The sequence below is a fragment of the Sorex fumeus genome, unplaced genomic scaffold (genome assembly GCF_029834395.1).
Source record: "Sorex fumeus unplaced genomic scaffold, SorFum_2.1 ptg000019l, whole genome shotgun sequence".
Lineage (NCBI taxonomy): Eukaryota > Metazoa > Chordata > Mammalia > Eulipotyphla > Soricidae > Sorex > Sorex fumeus.
The window spans coordinates 35623951-35648088 of NW_026606076.1; the positions used below are offsets into that span (position 1 = coordinate 35623951).

At 45.5% G+C, this 24138-nt stretch overlaps 1 pseudogene; it reads left to right on the forward strand.

The window, feature by feature from the left end:
- Positions 1-16351: 16351 nt before the first annotated feature.
- LOC130022155 (zinc finger protein 208-like) overlaps positions 16352-24138 on the forward strand; it is a 179711-nt pseudogene continuing 171924 nt past the window's right edge.

Consider the following 24138-nt stretch of genomic DNA (forward strand, 5'->3'; position numbering starts at 1 on the left):
ATCAACTCCCAAGCCACAGGCTTGTCTTTGTAACTGTTTTACTATATGCATACAAAATGCAATTGCTCTGAAATCGCTAATCACACAAAGGACATTAAGGAGAAGAGAAAGACAATATTTAAAGTAAATGTCTGATCAGGAGATAAAGGTAATTGAAAGGTTTGGGGGCAATAAACAAAGACAAGCTCCCAGAGACCAGGGAGGAAGGGAAAATCAATATTATCCTATAATACCTGGTGATGCTCAGGGGTTTCTCCTGGGTCTGCACTCAGTTGGTGCTCTGGGAGACTCCAGGATCCTAGGGGTTGAACCTAGGTTGGCCATGTGAAAACAACACCTTACCCTGATCTACAGTTGCACTGGTCTCAATTAGAGACAGTTTAGATGAACTTTACTGTGCACAGAATGTCGTTTGAAAGGATGGAAGGGACCCCTTGAAAAAGTATTTTATAAATGGGAATATGGGTCAGCTCCCAAGCTTCCCACATCCCATCAGGCAATTCCATTGAACTGTGATTACTCACAAGGTTGGTCACAGTCCTGGATTCCACCCATGTCACTTTAATAATATTAGAAGAAAAAATGGCAACATTTATGATTGAATAGAGCAAAATTCCATCCATCTCAGGGTGGACGGTGCTCAGGGGACCATTTGGAATTCTGAGCATTGTACCTAGATTGACTGCATACAATCCACTGTACTAGCCTGATACTCAATTTGAAATCATGTTTCTGAAACTGCCTCCTGGGGATTTCCTTATAGCTGAGAGTCCACTGCTTGTGTGTTGTCAAGGGGTAGAGCATTGTCCAGACCGTGCTCTCTGATGTTCTTACCAGCCTTTGCTCCTTTTCCGTGTCTCCAACTCTCTGGGTTTCTACTAGGCCAATTCCACTCTTTATCCCCAGGGCTGGCTTCAGAATCACTACATTCACCCCCATCTGGATTTATTACTTCCCTCAAGAAACTCATTGTCCCATGCCCCACCGGCTACCTACCTGCAGAGCTTGATTTCTTTTGACATGAAAACTCTCATGGCATATACTACTGATTAGAATCTTCCTCTGCTCTTCTACAAGGAATCAGCCAGGCCTGGTGGAATATCTCTTCCTGCATACTGTCATAAAGGCTCAAGTGAGCAATTTAACCCCCATTGCCATGGGGATGCTGAGACAGGTGGGATTTCTTCTGAGGGTGATCAGAAGATCACCCTTCCCATGTCCTCACCACCAACCATCACCTTCCCTTAGAAGCCAATACTGGACAGAATCCCCAGAAATGTAAGCACTGAGGACAAACTTGAGTCCAGTATCACCCCGGTGGGACTATGTGAACATCCACACAGGAGAGAAACCGGTTAAGTGTAAGGACTGCGGGAAGGCCTTCAGTGGATCATAATAACTTATACACAGGAAATTTCATACTGGAGAGTTCCTATGCATGTACGGAATGTGTCATGGCCTTTATCTGACTCTTACAACTTATTATGCACAAAAACTTCACACTGGAAAGAAACCATATGCATGTACGGAGTGAGGAATCTTTGCTTATTCCACATGCCTTAGTACACAAAAAAACGCACACTGGAGAGATAACTTATACATGTGAGCAATGTAGGAAAGCCTTTGCTTATTCCTGAAGTCGTAGTTTTCACAATTTCCATTTTGGAGAAAACCCTTATAATTGTGAGGTAGGCGAAAAGGCTTTTTTCTTCTCAGGTCCTTCTGAGCATTGGAAAGTTCTTACAGTAATTACACATTATTCGTGTCACTACTGTAGGAGGGTCTTCACTTTCTATTCAAACATTTTTGTCCACAAAAAAACATACTGCAGTGAATCCACATATATGTAAGGAGTGTGACAAGGCCTTTGCTTATTTCACAGGCCTTTTGAAGCACAGAAAATTTCATACTGGAGACAAACCTTGTGTTTGTAAAGACTTTGGCAAAGCCTTCAGTTCCCCCTAACTCCTTATTAAACATAGGAAAACTCATACTAAAACAAAACATATATAAGGGTCTGAGAAGAACTTTACTCAATCCTCAAGTTTTGCTGTGTGTAGAAAAATTTATCCTGGATTGAGTCCTTATATATGTAAAAACTGATGGAAGATTTTCATGCAATTAACATAGCTTTCTGAACAAGAAAATTCACAGTGGAGAGAAACCTCATAAGTGTAAGGAATGTAGAAATGTCTTCAGTTTGTCCTCAGCCCTTCCTGTGCATGGGAAAAGTCATTTTGCAGTGAAACCTTATATATGTCAGGAGCGTGGGAAGAACTTTTCTGGATCCTCGGGCCTTATTATGCATAGGAGAATTCATACTGGAGAAAAACTATATATATATACATATATATATATGTATGTATGTAAGAATGTGGGAAGCCCATTATTCGCACATGAGGCCTTTTAAGAGAATACTGGAGAAAATCCTGTAGGGAAGAAATATATGAAGACCATCATGTTCCCTCAAGCTTTAGTAAATATAAAAGTTATGCTGGATCAACCAATTCCATAATATCAATGGCCTGGGTCAGAACAGGGACTTTAGGTAAAACAATTTTAGTTTCAACACGTGGGTGGGGGATTTATACAAAAGTACAGTAAGGAAGGAAATAATCCTGGTATGTGTGAAAGCTTCCTGTGATACTAGTACCACAAGTGAAAGGTACTTGCTGATTATCACCTGGACCATGGTTATGTTAATGTCTTGGTAGGTGGACTTCTGAGTATGTTAACGGATAAATAATGGTTCTTAGTAATAAAGCAAGGTGGAAGGAATTAAATAAGACGGAAAGAGGTACAAAAATTGCATTTTGTTTGGGTACTGTCAAGACTCACCTTGGTTTCATTCTTTGCTTTGATTCTGGCCTCGCTCAGAGGCCCTGATTTGCAGGGGTTCATCAACCACGATGCTGCGGTGAACTCTTTTGACATTGAATAGATAGCCAAATCTCCATTCTTCAGGCCTTTCTGTTTTATGTTCTGGGAGCCACATTCCGCTGTGCTGTCCATAATTTGTGTCCAGGTCACTCACATGCAAGGAAGCACTTCACTTGCTGTAGCATGTCAGCACTCATTGTATTCAGCTTTCCATTGGATCTACACAAACATTGAGGGTAAATGTTTTTGAGACTTACACTTTGGAAGCAGTAAAATCTAAGAATCTAATATTCACCCAATGGTAAACCCCATGTAGATCTGTGCAAAAAGCCAAGCCAGTCTACAAAGTGACCAGTGTGGTTTGCTGCCTGTTAGCTCCATGCATGCCTCCATGCTGGGGGTTGGTCTGTATGCTGTGTTTTACGTACTTAATTATCTATTTTCGTTTTTGGGGAAACCTGACAGTTCTTAAGGGTTACTCCTGGTGGTTCCCAGGCCACTATTGGGGATGTCAGGGACTGATCTCAGGTTGACCGAGTTCAATGCAAGTTCCCAACCCACTGTACTACCCCTCAGGCCACTGTTGGTTTGAAATATTGGTTCTGAAACTGCTTCCTGGGGTTTTCCTTGTAGGCATGAATCCACGGCTCTCGTGTTGTTAAGGGGTAGAAGCCTTTCCTCCTGTTCCAGTGTCTCTCCGGCAATCTGTGTTGTTACTAGATCTGTTCCTCTCTGCATCTCCAGAGCTGGCTTCAGAGTCACTATGCAATACAGGGTCGGGGAACTTTTTTCTCCAGACGCCCACTTTGTGACTTCACACTCTAACAACCACTTCTCTGTTCCTTTATGCGATCCAATTCCACTTGCAGTAAAATCTAGTTCCACTTTTTTGGTCACACCCAGCGGTGTTCAGGGGTTTCTCCTCTCTCTTCTACACTCCTGGTCCTGCTTTGGGGACCCTATAGAATGCAGATGATTGAACCTGGGTCAGCTGCGTGCAAGGCAAATGCCCTGTCCACTGTGCTATCGTTCCAGCCAGCCAGCCAGCCAGCCAGCCAGCCAGCGAGGCTTACACATTTACCTGCATTTCCTAGTTGTTCTCTGCGCAGCTGGTGTCTGGCCCTTTAAGGCTGCTTGCAGAAGCGGAAGTGACATCGCAGCAGGGCATTCAGGTATTTGCGTGCAAGAAGCTGGATCCGGCCTCCACTTGTTATGCAGGTGAGGGGCGAAGTGGCTGTCCCGCGTGGAAGGGTTCTGTGAAGGCCGGTTTCGTGGCAGGACACTAGCGGCCTCCCTTGAGCGCCAGCCCCGCGCCTCCCGGTCTCCGCGCTGAGGGGTGGGGCCAGGCCACCTCGGAGGCCGCTTTCGCGCTCTTTTTTCAATCCTTTCCCGAGATCCAGGCGATTCCTGCAGCGCGGCTGGGTTTGTTGGGGGACGCGGAGCTTTGGTGAGTGCAGTGGGGGCTGTACGGGGGCACAGGGGTCAGAGGTGTGAGTGCGTGTTTCTGGGGATCCCCTGCAGCCACAGTCGCCTTCAGCTCCGCCGTCGGGCAGTGGCGGATGGGCCCGCGGCTGAGCGCTGGGCCTGCTGAGCGTCAGGGCTGGGCCGTCCTGACCCTCCCAGAACAGGACTGCGCTGGGCCCTGTCCTGGACGCTTTGGCCTGTACCTCCCTGCTATAGAAGCTGCAGATTCACCTAGAGGACCGGAGAGATAGCACAGCGGTTAGGGCGTTTGCTTTGCATCTTGCCCACCAAGTTTGATCTCTGAGCTCCACCAGGACGGGTGCCTGAGCGCAGAGTCAGAAGTTTCTCGTCCATATTGCCGGTGGTGCCTCCAAAACTATAAAAGGACTGTTAATTTTAGAGGGTCAGAGGGGAAGCTCCCCAATGGCAAATGACACTGTAGCCCTCGGTCACTATTCATTAGTAGCCCTGATGTCCAGGGCCATCCTGTGTGTGTGGATCTAGGGGTGGTTGCGGTTTGCAAGTGAAAATTTAATTTGGGGCTACTTTTGGTTGTATTTTGGGCACATCTGTGGAAGCTCGGGGTTTACTTCACGAGCAGCACTCTGCAATTATTTTTTTTTTGATCTTTAGGGGTCACGTGAGATGCCAAGTATCAATCTGGGTCAGCAAGGGAATCGCCCCTCCCAGCTTACTATCTCTCTGACTCCACATTGTTGTTTTTTTTTTCTAACATGTGGAATTTCTGTACCCTAAAATCAAGTTGAAAATTGCACCCCGACTCTTCATCTCTCCCTGATTAGGGCAAAGTGCGGCTGTTACACTGAGTACTGAGAGTTGTGTTCAAATAATGTATGGGCATGAGCTGTGTGCTTTTGGTGGCAATGATTGGTCTCCCCACCCTGCCTGGTAAAGGGTGAGAGAGGATCGAAGAAGAAAACAGGGGCCAGGCTGTTGGTGATCTGCTGGATATTAATTAACTTAACAATATTTTAGGCTTCATCTGTGAATTTCCACTTTTGCTCCACCCAGAGAAGCTTATCATGTCCTTGCTTACATCCCAAATTTAGTTAAAGTTTATCTTTAACCATTTCATTGTATTTTACCTCTCATTGTCTCAGTTCCCCAAGTCAGTCTTGATTACTTATGAGCCATAACTTTCTCTTAATTCTCAGCTTCATATTTGTACTGCTTTGTAGTTGAAGTGCTGTGTATTTGTACCCACTTTTCTGTTTCTCCTATAGCTTTTTATGTTTTTACTACACAACAGTGTCTATGGTTAATCCAGAAAGACATCAATGCTGTGCTCCTAATATTTGGGAGTTGATTGACTCTGAAGTTACCTACTCCTGGGCATAGTTGCTTGGTCATCATTACTTCACTCATGCTTCGGTTGCTGTAGTTCGTAACACCCCAAAAGGGAGGTTCTGCCGTGGGACTTGGATGGACCTGGAGCAAGTGGCAAAACTACCCTGGCTTCCATATGGCATATTGTAGAAAGCAGAAGTGCATGGTCTTGATTCAAACAGTTACAGCTTAAGAGACAGGAGCCCCATGGGGAAGGACAAGCCGAACTGGCCTGAGGTCTTAGTCTGGAATTTACAGTAAAACCTTGCTTGCTCTCACAGCCCAGAGAATTAAGTGTTAAAATCCTTATTTGCTCTCAAAGCCCAGAGAACTAAGTGTTGGGAACTTTGTTTCTTACTGTGTTTATCCAAACAACTGCAAGTATTGATAACTTATATAACTAGATGAAAAGATAGAAGCAATGTAGATGTCCCTGGGAGACAGAGTGTCTCCTTGGGTGAATCTCCCAATGAGAAGTTCCTCTGACAAATGTTTATAAAATGATCAGTCACTCCCATGTCCTTATCTCACGACCCCTCAGATGTTCTATAAGTATGGTAGCTGTTCTGCATTAAATGGGCCATTTTTCACTTAGGGTGTGGTTTTCTGTCTCCCTGTCTCTCTGTCTCTGTTGGGAAGGGATCCCCATTTTAGTTTGTGGACTCACTGTACCCGCACATTTTACTTTGTGGACTCACAGTGATCAACTTGCTCCTTATTCCATTCTCCTGTGCACCTATACCAGTCTCCCACTGCTCTTTATCCCTCTCTTCACCCATCTCCCACAGGCTTTATTCCCCATCCCACAGAGTTAGGGGTAGTAAATAGACAGAGATGTGGTTGTACAATCAAAGGATGTAAAGCCCTTCCCTGAAGAGAAATTTCTAGGACAAAACTTTGACTCAGAAGGAGAGATCAGCTCAAGGGCAGAATTTTCTCTAAGGACATATTTTTTCTTTGCTTAGTTCATATTCATTGAAACAATCATCTTAAATTGACACTTAATCTTTCTGTTTAATTTGAATGGACACAGTAAAAGATCTATTAAGCTTATAGGGTGTCTCTATTGGGAATATTTCCTATAGCTCCCAGACTACACTCCCCAGGATAGGATAGTCCTTCCTAACCCCAGCAGGATCCTTACCCAGTTACTTATGTTTGGGTCATGACAAAAATTTTTATGGTGCTTACCTGTCCATTTTTAATGCCAAGGTAGCGCACAACTATCCTGGGTCCATCCAGTCTCTTGCTTTTTGGGTGCTAAGAACGAAGAGTAGCTGAGGCTTAAGTCTCATAAATATGACAATGCCCAGGAGTGTATAATATCTGGAGTCAGATAACTCTGAAGTTACAAAAGCATAACATTGTCTTCCTTTGTCTCTACAAAGCTGAGGGCTGGGGGCATGGCCATCCCGATCCTGCCAGCACAATCTTCCCAACTGGGACTGCACTGGTCCTTGTCCAGGAGCAAAAAGGATATTTGTCTAAAGTAAACTGCAGAGGACATTAAGGAAATAGAAAGTCAAAATTTTACTCACAAATACAAAATCCAGAGATCTCTGAAGAATTTGACTTTACAATTCACAGTTTCTGGTTAGGGGAAATGGGTGATTAATGCATAGGAGAAGCAGAGCACCTGGAAGTTAAAGATGAATACTAAGGAAATGGGAGTGATTCGGGAGCATTGGTATGGGTGTTACTCAGTAAGCCTAAACTCCTTGTAGCAGAAGAGAAATGATGGACCAATGATAAACCTAAATTGTTTAGAACTCTAATCCAACAAAGGTAAAGGGTTTTGTTTTTTAAACATCTTGCTGTCTTAGTTTTGGTTTTTCAGGAGTAAGGACATTTGCTCAGGGTTCACCTTGGCTGTGCTAGGAGCACATTTAGTTAGGGCCAGAGACATAGTACAGTGAGTAAGTATTTAACCATCCAAGCAGTCGACCCAGGTTCCACCCCTGCATCCATATATTCTATACCAGAGTGATTCCTGAGTGTAAAGCTAAGAGTAAGCACTGAATATGCCATTTGTGGCCCCCAAACAAAAATCACAAAAAGACACATATATGCACATACTGTGTCCATGTATATACACACATATATGCACATACAATTAAGAAAGATGCAAAATGGAGAAAGAACAATAGAGTTTCGGTAGCAGGGAAAGATCAAGAATAGGGAATTTTTAAGGACCAGAAATTTGACTCTTTAAATGTTTCACTCTAGAATTTGTCATTGCACATTATTTCCCCCCCTTCGGTAGAATTTGCCTTTTTTTGTTCTTATATTTTTTGCCATAGCATACAGTACTCAGTGTTTACTCTTGTGTCTGAGCTCAGGGATCATTTGCAAGAGTCAGGGTAACATTGTGTGTCTAGATATCTTTGGTTCAATGTTTGGTGACAACTGCAGAATCAGGGGACTTCTCCTTACCCCCGGGCCCCATAGTGTGTGACCGACCACTCCAGCATTTGCCTCTCCATGCCTTTTTTTGAGTCCATCCCCCTTGTAGTACTGATTCACCTAGGAGGCAAAATGGTTCTCAGTGCCTAGACTCTGGCTCTTTAAGGCACCTTATGGAAATAAAAGTGATGTCATAAGTGATGTCATAGTTCATTTTCCATCCCTGACACTGACACTGGGGCTGTTGTATACTTGCCAAAGGACAAGTAAATTTGCGCTCTATCCTTAAAGAGGGATTCTGAAGGCGGGTTTAGTGTCAGGATTCGAGCAGCCTCCTGTGAGCACCCCGCGCCTTCCCATTTCCACACTCTGAGCTGAGGGGCCGAGCCAGCTTGGGGGGCACTTTTGCCCTAGTTTTTCACTTGTTCTCTGAAATCCAGGTGTATTCTGAGGTGCGGTGGAGGCTTTAGGGGGATACGGAGCTTTGGGGGTGCAGTGGAGGCTGTCTCAGGGTTCAGGGGTGGCAGTTGTGAGTGTGTGATCCCGGGGGGCCTCTTTGGCCACGATCATCTCCAGCTCCAGGATGGGGCAATAGTGGGTGAATGCGAGAATCAGCCGGGTCTTGGCCATACCAACCCTCCCAGCAGTCCCATGTTTGAACCATCGGCCCTAACCTAGCTTCTTTAGAATCTCCAGATTTGAGGGGCAGAGCTTCAGCCCCTCCACTTCATGGCAGGAGATATTTTGCTGGTCATCTTCATTGTCTGCCGTTTTAGCCAGGGTTATGTGGGGTATGTGGGGGGGGGGGAAGGGGACCTGCAGGTGCCTGAGGTTTGCCAATGAAAACGTATTTGGGGGGCTATTTTTGATTCTTTTTATTTTTGGGGGGAGTGGGAACACACCCGGAGATGCTTCTGACTTACTCTAGCCTCTAAGCTAAGGAATTATCCCTGGCACTGCTGGGGGCCATATGGGATGCAGAGGATTGATCGGTTCATGTGGTCCAACGCCCAAGTCACATTACTGCCTGTCCAACAATACTGGTGTATCTTTTTCCGGATCATGAATTTCAGGTCCTTCACATCAAGCTGTAAGGCAGACCTGACTCTTCATCTTTCCTTGAGCAGACAACCACTGGAATCCGGGTAAATACTGAGGGTAAAGTTTTTGTTTTTTTTTTTTTTTTGCTTTTTGCGTTATACCTGGCGATGCACAGGGGTTACTCCTGGTTTCGTACTCAGGAATTACTCCTGGCGGTGCTCAGGGGACCATATGGGATGCTAGGAGTCGAACCTGGGTCAGCTTCATGCAAGGCAAACACCCTACCCGCTGTGCTATCACTCCAGCTCCAAAGGGCTTTTTAATGTTTATTTTTTAAAGAATATTTTTGTGTGTGCGGGGAGGGGGAAGAGCTGTGTTCATGACTCACTCCTAGTATTTTTGGAAGAAATTTATATAGGAAGGGGCGGAGCAAAAGTACAGCAAGTAGGGTGATTGCCTTACACACAGCCAACCCACGTTCTGTGTCTTGAATCCCACTGGTCCCCACACCTGCTGGGAGTGAAACCTGAGTGCAGAGCTAGGCATACTCCCTGAGCAATGCTGGTTCTGACTCAAAGAAGAAAATCATGCACACGCACCCGCACGGACACATACACATGCACACAGAAAACGTGTGATCGTAGAAAAAGAGAATAATAATTCATGGAAAACCATACCAGACAATCAAAGTTTTAAGGACCTGCTGTTTGTCTATTTAAATGTTTTTCCCTCTTATTTTGCACATGAATTCTGTTGGTTTCTTGTGCTTCGAATTTGCCTTTTTGTTGCAGTATTTTTGGACATAATCTACAGTGCTCATGTCTTAACTCCTGACAGTTCATATTATGGACCCTAGTAAATGCCCTGGTTATTTGAATTATTTTTCTATTCAACCGTTTGCGCAGTTTTCTAATATATTCTTGGACGGCAGGAGCAAGTGTTAGCTGAGGCTCACGCAGATGTTCCGTTTCAGGGATAGAGTAAATTAGGACCCATAAGGTCTCAGGTCCAGCGCGAGAGAGCAGGGCTGTGCCTCTGACCCAACTGTACCCAGAAGTGATCTTGGTCCCCAGGACAGAGTGCCCAGGCGCATGTTCTTGTCCCTGCTGCAGGAGAGTGGCTGAAGCTTTGTCCACTCTATGTCCCTGTGACTTTCCCCATGGCAGAGCCACATCCAGGCTATAGTTCCCAGGGGCCAGCACTGCTGCCAGCTGCAGGGGCGCCAGTACTTGGGAGCACCGGGACTCAGAGTCAGACCGAGGCTGGGCCTGTAGGGATTTTCCTGTGCAATTCAGGGAGGAATTCGGGGACCAGAGAGGGCTGTCGTTTCCTCTCCTATTGCCTGGGCCCAGGCTCCTATCCTGAAGTGCAGCACAGATGCCAACAAAATTTGCATCCCCAGCGGAGACAGGAGCTTCTGCCATTGTCTCCCTGAGGTGGGATTATGCGGGTGTGGTTGGTCTGAGATCAGGGGTGGGAGGAGGTGCTGCTCTCTGGTGCTCACTGTTCTGACTTCTTCAGGTCTTTGCACAGAGCCTCCTGCTAATTCTCAGCACAACAGTGGCGAGAGAAGGTGGTGATGCGGCTTCTGATAAACCGTCCAAAGGTAGGAGTAGAGGGACAGAATGGCATGAGGTAGTGCCAGGAGTGCCCGGGTTTCCTGGGCGATCTGTTTTGAGTTTCTTTTGGATGGATTCCAAGATGAGACTTCCGATCAGACCACGCCATATTTGGCTGTGGGACCGACCCAGCGGTGCATGAGGAATACTCAAAGCTCAGTGCTCAATGATCACTCCTGACATGTCTAGGCAACCAATGGGATGCTGGAGGTCCAAAGATTTTGTCTTGAATTTTCTGTTTTATTTGGGAGTGATAGCACAGCGGTAGGGTGTTTGCCTTGCACGCAGTCAACATGGCCGACCTGAGTTCGATTCCTCCGCCCCTGCCCCTCTCGGAGAGCTCGGCAAGCTACCGAGAGTATCTCGCCCGCACGGCAGAGCCTGGTAAGCTCCCTGTTACGTATTCAATATGCCAAACACAGTAACAGCAGTCTCCAATGGAGACGTTACTGGACCCGCTCGAGCAAATCGATGATCAACAATTTGGGGTACATTGCAAAGGATTCTCACAAGAAATCCTTGTGCTGCACTCTGGCATTGCCCCTGGCAGTGCTTGTGGGACCATATGGGATGGTGGGGATCGCCAGTCCTACACGCTGTTCCCGGAGCAGCTGTCCTGTTACGCCAACCTGCTGCTTCATTTTCTTTTGCATTGTTTTTGTACTCAGCCATCCTTTTTACTCTGTTCTCTGGATTCACAACTGATGGGCATCAGAATGCCCTGGGGTGTGCTGGCCACATTTGCATACTGTCAACTACGGTAACGTGGACCCCAGGACTTATTTTTCCCCTGTTTTGTCCTTCCTGCTCTGGAGAGCCTTGCCTTCTCAGCCATACAGTCTTATATTCACATAAAGTTATGTGTGGATTTCTGGGCATGCGCTGATCGCAAGGAGAAAGAGCCAAGGATCTCTGAGGCCAGTAGAGATGTTGGGGTGAAGAAACTTCTCCTTCTTTGCGAGGGATTTGGGGCGGTCTTGAGCAGTGTGTTCTTACAGGCACACATGCCATGCACCACTCTGAGTAGTTGTCTATATGGACTGTAGTTCTTAGTCCTAGTAGTCATGTGCTGTGGGGGTGCAGCGGTGAGCGTGCAGTCGTTTTTGCTGCACCCAGGGATGGTTTTTTGGATCGTACAAGTCTGCGGTCAGGTGATCCTCTCTACAGTGCTCACTGGACCAGTGGTGCTCGAATTGGACCTTGGGTTACCAGGAAAGGCAGATATATCCGAGAACTTTCTGTATAACATCCTCCCACTTTCACAGATCCACCTGCCTTATGTGATTTCTGGGGCCCGTCAGCCATGCGTCTGCATGGAGGCTGGTTCATTCGAAGGGGAGAGGACTAGCGATAATATAGGACTCTGGGTCCTGGCCTCACAGTAGTGGGAATGAGACTAAGGTAGACTCTAACTGCCACCCTCCCTGTGTGCTGACTCAGGACGCAGTGACCTTCCATGACGTGGCTGTGAACTTCACCCCGGAGGAATGGTCATGCCTGGCGGCCTCTCAGCAGAAGCTCTACAAGGACGTGATGCTGGAGACCTACCAGCATCTGCAGGCTGTAGGTGAGAGCAGTGTGGAGCCAACCCTGTCTGGACAGACCTGCTTGGGCTCCCTGGGTTTGGGCCGCAGCTGTGTGTCCAACAGTAGCTGTGACTGACGGGCTGGTATGTTGAACAGCCATGAGGTGTTTGTTCCCTCCCTGGTTTTTTTTAGGGTTCACCTGTGGATACTCAGGGCTTACTCTCAGCTCTGTCCTTAGGAATCAGTCTTGTGGAGTAGCAGGACCCTGTGGGGTGATTCAGATCAACCCGTTTCGACTGTGTCCGTGGGAAGATCCCTATCTGCCCAGTTATCACTCAGGTCCCTTTAAATAGTTTCATCCATTGGTGAATCAATTGGCTTTGTGTACTACACAAACTTCCGTGTGTTTAATTGGCTTTTCTGTTGCCTTTGTTTAGGGAGCACAGTCCACAGTTCTCCTGGCTCTGTGCTAAACGATGACTCCTAAGAGTGCACAGAAACCGGGATACCATGGACTGAAACCTCTTGGCAATTTAAAACATTGGTGCATGACTCCCAATATTTTTGCACCAGGCACTCAAATCAGACGGAATTTACTTTCTCTTTTTTCCTTAGGTATTAGGAAAAAAGAATCAGGATTACGGCCTGATTCTTTTCATTATTACATTCACATAATAGTAATAATAATAATTATTATAGTAATTATTATAGTAATTATAATAATAGTAATAATAATTATTATTATGTAATAATAATAATAACGTAACGGCCAGGATCCAGAGATTATCACACCCTTTACGACATCTTATCTTCTCATTCCTACTTTGGACAAACTGGCAGGCTACCGAATGTAACCTGCCCACATGTCAGAGTCTGGCAAACTCCCCGTGGAGTACCCAATATGCCAAATACTAATAATAATGAAGGGTCTCATTCTCCTAATTCTGAAAGAGCCTTGAATATGGGACTTGTTTTTTAAATCTGAGGGCTAGGACGAAGGAGACGTTACTGGGGCCTGCTTGAGACAATCGACGAATAACAGGATGGTTGTGATTGTGATTAGGGATTATTCCTGCCTGTGTATTCAGGATCCACACCTGACCTTGCTCCAAGACCTTATGGGCTGCCTGTGATCAAACCCACATGTGTGTGCAGCACTTCTGTCCTATGTGCTGTACTATCTCTCCCACCACTGGGGCTTTGATATATCTTCTCTCAACTCATCTGACACTGCCGTATTTCAGTGCTTGGAGATACTTCTAATGGTTCTTGTGAGACTTCAGCAGGCCTCAGGCTTTTCTCCTGGTCTCTGAACTCAGGGATCACTCCTGGCTGGCGTGACGGACCCTAGGGGATGTCGGGTATTGCAACTGGATTGGCTGTGAGAAACTCCTGCTGTGCTCTCTTTCTGGATACATTTTTAGATTAACAAAATAAGGGTCTCTTGCCACCTTTGGCCATTTCCAGATTTATTAAGCACTTAGTTTTACTGAAATTCTTGATGAGTTCATTAGGGGCTCAGGAAACTCCATGTGGTGTTAGGCCTAGACAGACAGTATGGTTAGTCAAGTGATTTTCTTGCAAGCAATGCACCTGGGTTAAATCCCCGGCATCCCATGTCATCCCCAAGCACCAGCAGTGCTGATTTCAGAATACAGAGTCAGGAGTCGTCCTTGAGCATTGCCAGGTTAGACCCCAAACAAGACAAAAACCAACAACATACTGTGCTGATCAACACCCTGTCGGCCATACACAAGGCCTGGTCTATTGTATTTGTGGTATTTTCTTGGGTCTTACCTCTCGAATAACTAGAAATATGTGGCAATTTGGAAATGGACATTGTGTTCATGCCTTTATATCAGGAAACACGGGGATTTACCTGTCACCTTTTCCTTGTCACTTATCCATGCCTCTGTCTCTGTTGTGGCAGGGCACACTGGGATGAAGCCTGCGGTGATCTCCTGGCTGGAAGGAGGAGCCCTGAGGTCAGGGAGGAGAGACTTGTGTTTAGGTGAGTGTCTGAGGACCCTTCCTGGCTCAGGCCCTGTGCAGTGTATGGGTGCCCTGAGCATGTATGAAACACGCTGCTGAGGCTGGGGCCTTGGGCTCCTGGATCCATGGGTCTGTGCCACACTCACACTCCTCTTCATTCCCATCGTATGTCTGTCCAGAATGACTCTGTAAGTTGCTTCCATGGCTTTCGAATAAGTAAGACCATAACAGAGCTAGTTTGGATCTGAACGATAGTACAGCAGGGAGTGCCTTGCAGTGCCTGAAAGTGAACTGTTCAATAACCTGGTTCCCCGAACATCACCAGGTCTGCTCAAAAACTAAAACAAAACCTAGTGTTGAATTGCAAAGATCCTTACCGTTTTCCACTAACCTAATCTTTTCTTTAGTGTAGGATTTTATGGACTTTGAATACCACAGAGATGTACTCCAACTACATGGCATCATTTTGTTACATTTTTGACAATTGCTTTAACTGCATGTTGTGTTCAGTTTCAGAGCTGAAACCACAGATTCAAGATTTGGCATTACAGCACTTTGATTTGGGAATGGGGTCTGCAAGTACGAGTGAGTTGGTAAGATTTTTAATTCGGAATAAATTATTATGCCAGGGGGAGTGGACCAAATATGTGATTGTTAGGGTGGAGGGCTGTGAATGGCAGGGAGGAATTCCAAAGCCTGATGCTTGGGGTAGAGGACCCTTAGCTTTACTAGGTGCTGAAATCAACCATGTATAAAAATGCTGTGAGTTTTCATTTGCTTGACAGTTATAGTCATTTAAAAAACTAATTTGTGGGCCCTGGAGATAATGCAGTGAGAAGTATACTTGCTTTGCACAGGGATGGATGATCCTTACCCAGCACTCCTTACAGACACCGTAGACACACAGAACTGATCCTAGATACTGCATGGTGTGCCCCTCTGCCCACCCAACCCCCAATAAATAGAAACTACAAAACATTAAGAACAAAAAACTTTGTTGATCCTGAAAGCAATCACTTGTGGTGAGAGCTTTGCAATAGCCACGTGGTCTGTCTCAGCTGTGTGAGGATGCAGCGTTATCTTCACCCTTTCATCACAGGTTCCACTCTGAGCTTTAATCAAACCCACTGTGGTTGTATTTCATTTTCTCTTGAAATGGATGCATCAGTTTTCTATAGAAGGAATTATTTCCAGTTATATTCCTTCATTAAGTTAAAGGTGGGGAGAAGTCACAGAATTTTATGAATCTGCTTCCATCAATTTTGTGCGTCGAACTTACATTTACACGAAGTTATTCTATAATAAGACAATCCTTACGTAGGTAATTACATTTGTGTGGTGCATATGTTAGAAACCTCACCTGGGGCTGGAGCAATAGCACAGCGGGCAGGGCATTTGCCTTGCACGCGGCCAACCCGGGTTTGATTTCCTGCATCCCATATGGTCCCCTGAGCACTGCCAGGAGTAACTCCTTAGTGCAGAGCCAGGAGTAACCCCTGTGCATCACCAGGTGTGACCCCCCCAAAAAGAAACCACATCTGAAGGCTCAGTTTTTTGACAGGAAGACTCGGTGAATAAGTTAATAATTGGAATCCTTCTCTGCTCTTCCTACAGGGAAGCAACCAACCCAAGTGGGATATCTCTGATTCTGCACTCTATGACAATATCTCTAGTGAGCAATCCTGCATTCAACCCCATGAGGATGCCAAGATGTGTGGGATGTCTTCTGAGGGTGATCAGAATGGCGAGAGCTACCTCACTCTGAAGAAGCCCTCCCTTGGAAAAAGTTCCTTGGAGTGTGGTGTTCTCAGTTCAAAGTCACAAAATCCCCTAGTCTGGATGCCACTAGGGAAAGAAGCACTGTTTATAGTGAGTCCCTCACAGCGACAAACTCTCAATCACAGTCACTGTGAACAGAACCCATCTAAGTGTAAGGAATGTGGCGGAGCCTCCCCATGTTCTCAGCACTGTGGAATTCCCTTAGAAAACTACAGTGGACAGCATCCCCGGAAAAGTGAGCACCGAGAACAAAGCGTGAGTCAAGGGTTACTCCATCATGACCATATGAATATAAATTCAGGAGTGAAACCTTATGCGTGTGAAGCATGTGGGAAGACCTTCAATAAATCATCACATCTTTTTAGACATAGGAGAATTCATACAGGAGAGAAATCTCATAAATGTCAGACATGTGGGAAGGCCTTTATTCAGCCCTCAGATCTTAATAGACATATGAAAACGCATAGTGGAGAGAAGCCTTATATATGTCAGACATGTGGGAAGGCCTTTAATCGGCCCTCAGATCTTAATAGACATATGAATATTCATAGTGGAGAGAAACCTCATAAATGTCAGACCTGTGGGAAGGCCTTTATTCACACCTCGTCTCTTTATAGACATAAGAATACTCATAGTGGAAAGAAGACTTATATATGTCAGGAGTGTGGAAAGGCCTTTCCTGCAGCCTCAAGACTTAGTGAACATAGGAGAATTCACACTGGAGAGAAACCCTATATATGTAAGGAATGTGGAAAGGCCTTTCCTGCAGCCTCAAGACTTACTGTACATAGGAGAATTCACACTGGAGAGAAACCGTATATATGTAAGGAATGTGGGAAGGCCTTTACTACATCCTCAGAACTTACTGTACATAGGAGAATTCACACTGGAGAGAAACCGTATATATGTAAGGAATGTGGGAAGGCCTTTGCTGCAGCCTCAAGACTTACTGTACATATGAGAATTCACACTGGAGAGAAACCGTATATATGTAAGGAATGTGGGAAGGCCTTTGCTACATCCTCAGAACTTACTGTACATAGAAAAATTCACACTGGAGAGAAACCATATATATGTAAGGAATGTGGAAAGGCCTTTGCTGCAGCCTCAAGCCTTCGTGTACATAGGAGAATTCACACTGGAGAGAAACCGTATATATGTAAGGAATGTGGGAAGGCCTTTGCTATAGCCTCAAGACTTAGTGAACATAGGAGAATTCACACTGGAGAGAAACCCTATATATGTAAGGAATGTGGAAAGGCCTTTGCTGCAGCCTCAAGACTTACTGTACATAGGAGAATTCACACTGGAGAGAAACCGTATATATGTAAGGAATGTGGGAAGGCCTTTGCTAAAGCCTCAAGACTTACTGTACATAGGAGAATTCACACTGGAGAGAAACCGTATATATGTAAGGAATGTGGGAAGGCCTTTGCTACATCCTCAGAACATACTGTACATAGGAAAATTCACACTGGAGAGAAACCATATATATGTAAGGAATGTGGAAAGGCCTTTGCTGCAGCCTCAAGACTTACTGTACATAGGAGAATTCACACTGGAGAGAAACCATATATATGTAAGGAATGTGGGAAGGCCTTTGCTAAAGCCTCAAGACTTACTGTACATAGGAGAATTCACACTGGAGAGAAACCGTATATATGTAAGGAATGTGGGAAGGCCTTTGCTAAAGCCTCAAGACTTAGTGAACATAGGAGAATTCACACTGGAGAGAAACCCTATATCTGCAAAGAATGTGGGAAGCCCTTCGGTCAATCTCAGTACCTTCGGAATCATAGCAGAATTCACAGTGGAGAGAAATCTCATCAGTGTCAGATATGTGGAATGGCATTCACGTTGTCCTCTTCCCTTACTATACACATGAGAATTCATACTTGAGAGAAGCCTTATATATGTGTGGAGTGTGGAAACACCTTTACTACATCCTCGCAATTGACTGTACATTGGAGAATTCACACTGGAGAGAAACTTTATATATAAGGAATGTGGGAAGGCCTTTGCTGTGACCTCAATAATTAATGTATATAGTAGAATTTACATTGGATAGAAACCATATATATGTAAGGAATGTGGAAAGGCCTTTGCTGGAGCCTCAGGCTTATTGAACATAGGCGCATTCACGCTGGAGAAACACTGCTTGAGCACCCTGCAGCTCCTAGTTTGGGAACTTGAGCGGCAGGACATGCCAGCTTGTAGGGCGTTTTTGTGCTTGTTTTTTTCAAAACTTTTTCTGCATATCTAGGTATTAGGGAATGTGGAGCTTCTGAGGGTTGCATTGGGGGCTGTTCTGTGGCAGAGGTGTCATGGGTGAGGGTGCGTTATGCTGAGGGTCCCTGCAGCCAAGATCACATCCAGGTCGAAGATGGCACATGAACTTTGGGCCTTGGTGTGAGGGACCTGCAGAGAGTGGTGGTCTTGGCCATCTCATACCTCCCTACTCGGGACTGCGCAGGGCCCTTTTTGGAGCCTTTGGACTGGAGATAACACTTATCAAACCTCCAGATATGTTCACGGGAAGCCCCGAAAGGAAAGGGACACTGTTGTGGTCATTTTTATTGGCTCCTGTGCTGGTATTGGGATTTTGGGGTGTGTCTGCACAAGTGAGAGGGTTTTGCCTCTGAAAATTTACTGTTTGTATGATTTATTTATTTTGTTTTCTGCTTTTTGAGTTACAACCAGCGATGCACATGGGGTTACTCCTGACTTATGCACTCAGGAATTACTCCTGGCAGTGCTCAGGCGAACATATTGTTGTCAGAATTCGAACCCGGGTTTTTCGCGTGCAAGGCAAACATCCTACCTGCTCTGATATCACTGCTGCTTAATGGCTATGATCCCAAAGATTCAGAGACAAATCTCAAAACCCAGCGGCTCTTGGCAGAAATGAGTCTGGACCCTGCAGTAGGTTACTAACCCCGGGCCACCCCAGAGGGAAGTGGTGCTGTCCCTCCACCTGCTCCCCCTTGGCGGCTCGCTGGCCACCATCCTCCAGAGGCCATTGGAAAGTCACATTTGGGCCCGCAGTGATGAGATATGTGGAGCTTCACAGGATGGGGGGATGGGGGTGGAGGTGGCCCTTTCCTCCACGACCCAACAATAGCTTAGATCATGCCCACGAACCGCATCTCTGGCTCCTGATAAAGCTGCTTAATGGCCATGATCCCAGAGAGTCAGGAGAAAATCTGGAACTCAGCAGGTATTGGGAGAAATCCCTCCATATTATTAAAATTTCAAAATTACAAAATCATGTTGTTATAACCAGCAGTAGAAAACAAATTGCCTTTTTGAACTATCTGAGTGCTGGGGTTAAATCCCAAATATAATAATGGTGGGTCTGGTGTCAAAATATTGAATGTAATCAAAGTAGAGAGAAATGTAGAAATCATCTGCCCCAACAGTTAGGGGGAGGGTGTAGAATGGGGGTATACTTGGGGTTTTGGTGGCGGAAAATTGGCACAGTAGAGGGACTGGTGCTTCATTGTATGAATGAGACTTAAACCCAAAAGCTTTGTAACTTCACTCAGGGCGATTCAAAAAATAAAATTATCACAAAAAAGGGGGAAAGTACGGTGGAGTTGATGCCCATTTCAGTCAGCCTAATCAATAGCCGAATAAACAACAATACTGCAAGTAATTTTTTCTACTTCCACATGTCCAATTGCAAACAATCCCTTTCTCTTCATCTCTCCCTGACCAGAACATCAGGAAAACTGGCTCTTGTGGGTGGCTACATCAGTATACTTATTGTTTTATCTTTTCCTGAAAGGGAGATATTTCAGTATGGGGAAGGGGAGTTTTGCTCAGGGGTCACTGCTGGTGTGCTGGGAAAAAAATTTATTTAGAAATGGCCAGAGCAATAGTACAGCAAGTAGGGTACTTGCTTGCATGTGGCCAACCCAGGAGTCCTCCAGTCCACAACACCTTTGAGTTCCTCACTGGACATTGAGTGTCCCCTTCTCACCCCTAGAACAGTTGATGTGACGATATGGCATGGGGGAGGAGTGTCTAGAGTTTTGGTCCAACCCAGTGTTGCTTTCTTTTGGTCCTGCTGGGTCAGTGCTTAGGTGTTACTCACAGGAGCATTGTTCATTGGGTTTGTCTCTGGGATGACTGCGTGCAAGTCCATCAGCTTCTAATATAGTTCCATTGTGGTATATCAGGATTCCATCCAGTGACTACTGGGGCCCGTCACCCTAAAGTGTTGGTGGAGGCTGGTTCCTCCCTTCTGGAGTGGGGAGAAGGGAGATCCCTGAGAACCCCTAGGGTGCTGCAGTGTTTCATCCTCAGGCCCATTGTGTGGATTGGGATAGCCTCCTCCTATCCTAGTGTGTGCTGGTTCGAAATGTGGTTACCTCTGTCAACATGGCAGTGAGTTTCACCCCAGAAGGATGAACATACCTGATTGCCTCTCAGAGGAATCTCTAAAGGGACATTATGCTGGAGTCAGAAGAGGAACAAAGATATGGAGAACCACTGACTGATGGTCAGAATGGCTTGTTTAATGTGAAGCTTTTAGCATAATACAGAGCATTGAAGGTTGTTGAGCTATAGGACTACACATAGGGGTGACTGATCGTTTACAGAGGTAAAGCATTTTTGTTTGTTTTTGCTTTTTGGGTCACGCCTGGCCATTAACAGGGGTAACTCCTTGCTCTGCACTAAGGAATTTACTCCTGGATGTGATCGAGGGACCATATGGGATGCTGGGAAAAGAACCCTCATCATCTGCGTGCAAGGCAAATGCCCTTCCTGCTGTGCTATGGCTCCAGCCCCTACAGAGGTAAAGGGTTTTGATGGGGACAATTCTGGAGAATTCAAGGATACACTGTCTCCCAGTGGCTATACAGAGAGATTCTCCCAGGGTCAACAGCATTATAGTGCTTTCCTCTTCATCTACTAGAAAATATTAAACAATTAAATTTACTTCTTATTAATAATTGCAGATATGTGGATAAAAATAGTAAGAAATATAGATTCCAAAATTTAGTTCTCTGGACTCTGAGGGCAAGGTTGCTGGGCTTCTACCATAAATCCCATACTAGGTCTTCAGGCCGGTACAGCTTGTCCTTCATGAGGTCCTGTCTCTTAAGTCATAACAGCTAATATCAAGACTGTTCTTTCATGCTTTCTAGACTATTCCATTTCGATTCCATGGTAGTTTTGCTATTTTCCCCAGATCCATCTCAGCCCTATGGGGGCCTTCCTTTTTGGAGTGTTAGGAAGTATGGCAACTGAAGCTTGAATCAAGTAAATATGACAGGTGCCAGGAGTAGATGTATTTCAGGATATGGGCCAAATATTAGGAGCCTATCATTAATAGTCTATCTGTGGTTAAGCAAAGAACATTGCTCTATAGTAGAGTATAAAAGGGCTAATGGGAATATAGAATAGGAAGTATTCACTTCAAATACAAAGTTCAGATTCACCTAAGTCATCAAACCTCACTTGGGGAATTGTAAGCTCAAAGTAAAGGTAAAAGAGAAATTCAGGTAATTACAGATGTTCCAAAAGCACTGTGGGGAGGGCGCTTCCTTACGTAAAGCAAATCAGGTTCAATCACTGACCTTCCATGGAGCCAATACTACCAGAGATGATTCCTGAGCACAGATACAGAATTAACCCTTAGCATCGCCAACTGTAACCCAAAACAAAACTGCATACAGTGCTGGTAGCTTAGTGATATTATCTGGTACTCCCTTATTTTACTCTTAAGTTTAAACCTTGTCTTATTCCTCACTCCCCACCAATCGTTGGCATATTGAAAGTGGACGTTATGATCATGCCTTTTCAATAGTGTGACCAGTTAGACCAGGGACACACGAGGTTTACTTGTCGCCTTTTCCTTCCTTGTGACTAATCCAGTCCTCTGTCTCTGTGGAGCAGGGCCTTCTGGGGTGAAGCCTGCGTTAATCTCTAGGCTGGAAGAGGAGCCCTAAAGCCGGGGAGGTGAGGTATGTACAGGTGAGTGTCTGAGGACCCTTCCTGGCTGGGTCCCTGGGCAGTGTGTGCGTGCCCTGAGTGTGTGAAACATGCTACTGTGTCCTCGGGCCACTGGATCAGGCGTCTGTACTGCACTCACGCTGCCCTTCATTCCCCGGAGCTGTTCGTTACGGAGAGATCCTGTCCTTTGCTTTCTTGACTTTGTTGTCATTCTTCCTCGTCTGTCAGGTATGCCGAATAGTCATGAGTTTCAAGACCCTTGTCCCCCCCCCCAGCTGAAAAACCAGCCTCACTGTACACCTACAGGGCCGGGTACCCTTTCTGGACCCCTCTCTGTCAATATGACACCATGCTTATCTGCTTATCTTTGCCTTTGAATCATTGCCATGTTTTTTTGAATATAGGAAGAAATTGAATTTTCTTTTGTTTTTGGGACTGGGGATGACCAACAGTTATTCCTGGTGGTTCTCATAAGTTGCTGTTGGCAATGCTCAAGGATCAACCCCTGTCAGCCTCATGCAAGGCAAATGCCTACCTGCTGTACTCTTGTACGCACCACAAAATATTTTATTGTGTGTATGTTAAATTGTGGCTGTGAGCCCATAGTGAAGCTTATTAGGATCAGAACAGCAGTGCATCACGGAGGGTGCTCGCCAACAGACGCTGCCTACCTTTGATGTCCAGCTTCCCCTATGGTATCTCGAGCATCACTGGGTCTGATCAAAAATAAAACCCAAAAGGCTTGTTCTGGAATTGCCTTGCTCCTGCAGCAACACTTCCTGCAGATTTTCTCTTTTTGTCGGCTTGTTTGGACTGTGGAAACCATGTCCTCCACCTGTTTAGCCATTCAATTGCATTCCATTCAATGTTGGACTAATCCTCATTGTGCATTTTGTTTGATTTCAGATCTCAAATCACAGGTTCGCTGTAAAAAACTACGCATGCTGAAGGTTGTGTGTTCGTGGGCTCTCTGAACAGCTCTATCTCACCGCCTGCTTTCGGTGCCCTAGAGCCGCTGTGTGTGGCCTGCATCGGGATGGCTGCTAGCCAAGGGCAGATGAAGGAAGAGATGAGGGCCAGACTGGTTGATCTTTGTAGCAGTTTATTACAAGGAAGTTTATCCCATAGAATAAATTTATGTTATGGAGGGCCTAGATTCTCTCAAGCACAAGTTCTCCTTGCTAGTCTCTTGGTAGTCCATCTTTCAGCCCTGCTCTCTCCTTCTCCAGCTCCCCTCTAGTCTGGGCTGACACTCCACCCTGTCAGGTAGCCAAATCAATATAAAAAGCCCTTCCTCACTGCTCAAGGGCAAGATACTTCTTAAGGTGTTTTTCTCTTTTCCTAAGTCCAATAAACTATCAACTATTCCTGAGGTTATGCAAGAAGGACAGAACAGTGTTATCCTACAGTTCAGGATGTGGAATTACAGCAATTTCATTTGGGAAAAGGGGTATTGCATACAAGTGTGCTGTAAGATTCTCTTGTTGAAACTAAATATTATGCTACTGGAGTGCTCAGTGGACCAAGCATGTGACTTGAAAGGTAGGGTCTGACTCCATCCCCACAACCATATCTATGGTCTCAGCACCATAGGAAATATATAAGAGCCTAATACTGGGACTAGAGGGTCTTTAACCTCAGTGGGGGCTGAAATCTGGAAATTTATTTCATTTTATTCTTTTTTGAAGTTTTCATTAAAGTGCCAGAATTTTCAAAAGTATTGATAGTTGTACTTACGCATACAGTAGGTAAAGGTAAAGGTAAAGGCCCTCCCGTTGATCATCGATTTGCTCTAGCGGGCCCAGTAACGTCTCCATTGGAGACTTTGTTGTTACTGTGTTTGGCATATCGAATACTCTCGGTAGCTTGCCGGGCTCTCCGAGAGGGGCGGAGGAATCGAACTCGGGTCGGCCATGTTGGCCGCTTGTAAGCCGAACGCCCTACCCGCTGTGCTATCGCTCCAGCCCCACGCATACAATAATTCAGCACCAATCCCTGCGCCAGTGTCAGCTTCCCTCCACCCATGTTTCTGTATTCCCTCAAACCTCAGTCCTCACTCCACCCCCGCCTGTCATCTGAACAACCACATGACTAAGTTTCAGTGGTTGCAGCTTACATCTCTTGTT